Consider the following 6188-nt stretch of genomic DNA (forward strand, 5'->3'; position numbering starts at 1 on the left):
ATGCAAGTACTGCATTTCGGACTCTTTTGTTGACCATGATGGCTACTCCATTCCTTCTGAGGGATTCCTGCCCGCAGTAGTAGATATAATGGTCATCTGAATTAAATTTACCCATTCCTGTCCATTTTAGTTCGCTGATTCCTAGAATGTCGACGTTCACTCTTGCCATCTCCTGTTTGACCACTTCCAATTTGCCTTGATTCATGGACCTGACATTCCAGGTTCCTACGCAATATTGCTCTTTACAGCATCGGACCTTGCTTCTATCACCAGTCACATCCACAACTGGGTATTGTTTTTGCTTTGGCTTCATCCCTTCATTCTTTCTGGAGTTATTTCTCCACTGATCTCCAGTAGCATATTGGGCACCTACTGACCTGGGGAGTTCCTCTTTCAGTATCCTATCATTTTGCCTTTTCATACTGTTCATGGGGTTCTCAAGGCAAGAATGGCATTCTCAATGGCAAGTGGTTTGCCACTCCCTTCTCCAGTGGACCATGTTCTGTCAGATGAGATGATTATTTTAAAAATAGTGAGTAGACTTCCTTGGTGACCCAGTGGCTAGCACTCGGCACTCCCAATGCAGGGGGCCTGGGTTTGATCCCTGGTCAGGGAGCTAGATCCCACATGCTGCAACTAAGACCGAGTGTAGCCAAAACAATGAGGGCAGCGTCTGTTTCACCCATTTCTGTATCCTCAGGACTCTAATTAGAGTAGATGCTCTGTATTTGTTGAATGAGCATGTGATGGACTCTCTGGGCGAGTCTTGGCTGTTGGGGGGCAGTGTCCCCGCCAAAAGCCAGAGAGGGCTGACTTGCCCAGGCAGGGTGGGAGCCCAGGGTTCTGGACTTCTAGACCAGTGGTCCCCTAGACAGTAGTAGTCTGTGCCCTTCTAGAAAAGTCTCCCTCCAGACGTCTGCTCAAAGATCTTCTTTGTAACCCCAACCTCAGCCCCCAGCCCCACTTCTTGTTCTGGTTTTGCCCTCTGGGGTCCCCGGAACGGGGCTGCACTGCCCAGTGCCCTGGGCCCATCTGACAGGTCTTTCGTCACTGTGCTCCTCCCCAGGCTCCCTATCCTTCAGCCAGGTGTGAACCCCATCCCTCCTGATCTCACTGGGGCCCCCAAGCCAGCCAGGGGTTACCAGTGGCGCTGTGGCATCAACACACACCCTGGTTCCGGGTCCCAATCTTGGAGGAAAAGTGCCTTAGGATTAAGAGTCAGGTGTCCTGAATTCAGATCCCAGCCTGGCGCTCACACAGCCATGCTGCCTTTGGCACGTTTCCTCTCTGAGTCTCAGGGGCTGCAGCTTGTATAATTTACCTTCATTTTTATACACCTCGCAGGGCTGTGAGGACTGAGATTATTTAGTAAAGCACTTCGCACCTGAGGGCTCATAACTGCTGCTGTTCATATTAGTTAAAACAACAGAATTATAGGCAGGTCGCTGGAATGTCTCTGGCCTCAAAAGTAAAATGAGAGGCAGATCTCCAGCCTCAAAACTGCTGTGAGAAATCACCCAGCACAAGGTCAGGCATGAAGGAAAAACTAAATGATTGTTGTTATGACCGGCCCTCCAAGAATGACCCCGAGACAGAACCTCACCCTCCAGGTGGGGTCGCTGCTGCCTTCCTGTTAAAACCTCAGGAGCGGGACTTTCCTGGTGGTTCAATGGCTAAGACTCCATGCTTACCATGCAGGGGATCCAAGTTCAATCCCTGGTCAGGGAACTAGACCCCACATGCTGCAATGACAAAGATCCTGTGTGCCGAAACTAAGACCCAGCACAGCCAAATAAATAAATTTAAAAAAAAAAACAAACAAACAAAAAAAAAACCACCTCAGCAGCCCTCACACCCCATCTTATCTGGTAACCAGTTGACACACTGTGGCCAGGTGCATAATGCCTTCTGCTGTTTGACTTTTGCCTGGCTTTCCACCCTGTTTCTCACTATACCACCCCTTCCTCTCATGGGCCAGACACACCAACCACTGTTATCTCTTAAACTCCCCACCCAGCTTCCTGTGTCTGTGTCTTTGCTGTTCCCACTGCCAGGAATGCTGGAGCCTCCCAGTGAGGCCCAGCAAACATCTCTGTACACAAAATGAGGTTCAATTGTCCCCCACTTCCTCTCGGGTTCCTGGACCCACCCAGACTCCTAAGCACGTCCTCACTTCTATGCTGTCTTACTGGCCTTGGTTTATAGTCCATCTTCCCCCGGAAGACCAGAACATTAGCATTTCTACCCCCAGTGCCTTAAACAAAGCCGAGCAAAGAGCCAGCCCTTAGGAAGTAGTAGGCTTCCCTGGTGGCTCAGGTGGTAAAGAGTCTGCCTCCAATGCAAGAGACCTGAGTTTGATCCTTGGGTCAGGAAGATGCCCTGGAAATGGGGATGGCTACCAACTCCAGTATTCTCACCTGGAGAATTCCATGGACAGAGGAGCCTGGCTGCTGCTGCTGCTGCTGCTAAGTCGCTTCAGTCGTGTCTGACTCTGTGAGACCCCGCCAGGCTCCTCCGCCCATGGGAGGAGCCTGGCAGACTGGGCTAAAGTGGGATCCATGGGATCGCAGAGTCGGACAGGACTAAGTGACTAACACTTTCACTTTAGGAAGTAGTTGGTGACTGAATGAATGACCCATGAATCTCACCAGTGCAGCAGCACCACGGTATTCTTCCAGAGACATTATACTTCTAGCAGTGCTGACTGTATGCGTGTGTTAGTCACTCAGTCGTGTCCGACTCTTTGCAACCCCAGGGACTGTATCCTCTATGGAATTCTCCAGGCAAGAATACTGGAGAAGGTTGCCATGCTCTTCTCCAGAGGAATCTTCCTGACCCAGGGATCAAACCCAGGTCTCCTGCATTAGCAGGCAGATTCTTTACCACCTCAGCTACCAGGGAAGCCCAGTACAGACTAGGACTGCATTTTCAGTCATTTCCCAAAGCTTCATTATACTAGCAATTTAGGTGAAGTTGGGGCTCAACTGAATTTCTCAAATCCGTCCTACACTTACTGAGTGTAGCTGAATTTCCCAATGTTTCTTATATGTGCATAGATGTTTTTAAAGTATAGGATTTAGGATTCCATCTAATTACTTCCTATCTAGCTATTTTATCTTTTTTAATATAAATTTATTTATTTTAATTGGAGGTTAATTACTTACAATATTGTATTGGTTTTGCCATACATCAACATGAATCCACCACAGGTATGCATGTGTTCCCCATCCTGAACCCCCCTCCCTCCTCCCTCCCCATACCATCCCTCTGGGTCTTCTCAGTGCACCAGCCCCAAGCATCCAGTATCATGCATCAAACCTGGACTGGCGATTCGTTTCATATATGATATTACACATGTTTCAATGCCATTCTCCCAAATCATCTCACCCTCTCCCTCTCCCACGGAGTCCAAAAGACTGTTCTATACATCTGTGTCTCTTTTGCTGTCTCACATACAGCGTTATCGTTACCATCTTTCTAAATTCCATATATATGCGTTAGTATACTGTATTGGTGTTTTTCTTTCTGGCTTACTTCTAGCTATTTTATCTTATCTACTGTATCTTTTAAGCCAATTTATTTCTTTCTGGCTTACTTCTAGCTATTTTATCTTATCTACTGTATCTTTTAAGCCAATTTATATGCTGTAGAGATGAGGTGATGTAGAAATGTTTTTAAAATATTTAATGTAAGACTCCCATTAATAACTATTTTTCATAACAATTTTTAATTGACAGACTTTAAGAGCTATTTTAAAGATAAGATTTTATTTTTAAGATACATTTTAACAACTTGATATTAAAATCTCACGTTGAACTTTGCCCCTTTATCCTGGCTCATCACCATTTCTGGGGGAGGGCTTGGTTCAGCCACCTAGCAAGTGACCCTTGCTTGTCACAGATATGCCTGTCTGCATTGGTATTATTGATACCAAGGTAGAGATATTGAGTGTGTGGGTGGCAGAGACCTTCCTCCAGCTCTCCAGACATACAGGGTCAGATTTCTACTCTTTGGATATGGCTCAATCAAGTCTGCCCACCTCCCCTAAACCTGTGTTTCCTTCTGATATGCTACTAGTCTTTTGTTGAAACCCAGACACTCAGCTCTTCTGCTGGTTCCCCAACCAAACCCACCTAAAAGGCAGCAGTTGGTCCAGACACTCATTCCCAGTTGCAACAGACATGCTTGCTGGTCTACCCTAGGTCTTCTATATCCCCTTTCTTACTATCAGAAACCTGATTTTTTTTTTTTTTAATCAAGGAGGCAATGTGTGCAGCTGAAATATTCTATTTCCCAGCTTCCCTTGTAGAAAGAGATAGCCATCATGTGACAGTGTCCAGCCCACATCCAGATATGACCCTGGAGAGAACATCTTTTCTGGAAAAGGAAAAGGCAGTGCCTCTCTAGAAAGAAAGCCCTTTCTCCTCCTTCCTGCTGGAACTGTTTTGCCTTCTCATTGCATCCTCATGCTCGGGAGGTGGAGTGGGCAATATCCCCATTTTACAGAGGATATTGAAGTTCAGAGAAGCAAACTGACTTTCTCAAAGTCGTGGGGCTCAGACTGCTCCTATGTGAAAACCGAAGGAGCAGCCAATTCATTCCATTACTAACTTGTCTTGTTTCCCTTTTTGGCCAGGCTGCCAGGAAGCTCAGCACCTAATGAGGAAGCTCAATCATGGCCGGTATGGACTCTTACCACATGTGCTGTGCCACCCCTTTCCTTCCCCTGTCCTCACTGCCTGTCTCGAGACTTGAATGAGCGATCCTTTCTTATAAGTCATCTTGAAGCCTCTTTAGGAAAAGACAGGGGCTGGGAGACAGTTATCTTTCACAGCCTCCCCAGATCTTCTCTCCACTCTGCTCTGGGCAGAGGGGCACATCATGAAGACAACAGGGGTGGGCTCTCTGGTTTCTGATTGGGTTTGGCAAACAGGACACACCAGTAGGAAGCAGTGAGGTCACAGTCTTCCCTTATTAGGCATTTCCTCTGTAGGGCTCTTCCCAAGAAGCACTCCTTCCCTTCTTGCTCGAGGGGAGAGGAGCTGAGCTCTCCATAATTAGCCCAGGGCACTACCCTCTCCCTTCCTGGTTCCTATACTATCCACATCTTTGTAAACTGTCCCTTTATCAAATTCTCAAATAACCTAAACTGAGTGTTTCCTATCAGGGCCATCTTACAGGCTGAATGTCTGTGTCACCACCACCCCCACCACCACTAAATTCATCTGTTGAAGTTCTAGCCCCTAGTGTGATGGTGTTTGGACATGAGGCCTTGGGGAGTAACTAGGTTTATATGAGGTCACAGGGTGGGGCCCTCATGATGGGATTAGTGCCCCTAAAAGAAGAGGGCTCCTTGGAAGGAAAACCATGACAAACCTAGTCCACATGTGCCTGCGAGCAAACTCTCTTCAGTTGTGTCCAACTCTTTGCTACCCCATGGACTGGAGCCCATCAGGCTCCTTTATCTATGAGATTCTCCAGGCAAGAATACTGGAGTTGCCGTGCCCTCCTCCAGGGGATCCTCCCGACCTGGGGTTGAACCCAGGTCTCCTGAGGATTCTGTATTGGATTCTTTACCACTGAGCCACCAGGGAAGCCCTAGACAGAGTATTAAAAAGAAGAGACATCACTTTGCCAACAAAGGTCTGTATAGTCAAAGCTATGGTTTTTTCAGTAATCATGTATGAATGTGAGAGTTGGACCATAAAGAAAGCTAAGCACCAAAGAACTGATGCTTTCAAATTGGTGTTCTGGAGAAGACTCTTGAGAATCCCTTGGACTGCAAGATCAAATCAGTCAGTCCTAAAGGAAATCAACCCTGAATATTCATTGGAAGGACTGATGCTAAGCCTGAAGCTCCAATACTTTGGCCACCTGATGCAAAGAGCCAACTCACTGGAAAAGACCCTGATGCTAGGAAAGATTGAGGGCCGGAGGAGAAGGGGGCAACAGAGGATGAGATGGTCGGATGGCATCACTGACTCAATGGACATGAGTTTGAGCAAGCTCCAGGAGAAAGTGAAGGACAGGGAAGCCTGGCGTGTTGTAGTCTTTGGGGTCAGACATGACTTAGCAACTGAACAACAACAAAGAAGAGGGAGGGAATCTCTCTCCATGAGTAGGCATCAAGGAAAGGCCACGTGAGCACATTGCAAGAAGGTGGTATCTCCAAGCCAAGGGCACTCTCA

This window comes from Ovis canadensis, chromosome 11 (genome assembly GCF_042477335.2).
Source record: "Ovis canadensis isolate MfBH-ARS-UI-01 breed Bighorn chromosome 11, ARS-UI_OviCan_v2, whole genome shotgun sequence".
NCBI classification, from domain to species: domain Eukaryota; kingdom Metazoa; phylum Chordata; class Mammalia; order Artiodactyla; family Bovidae; genus Ovis; species Ovis canadensis.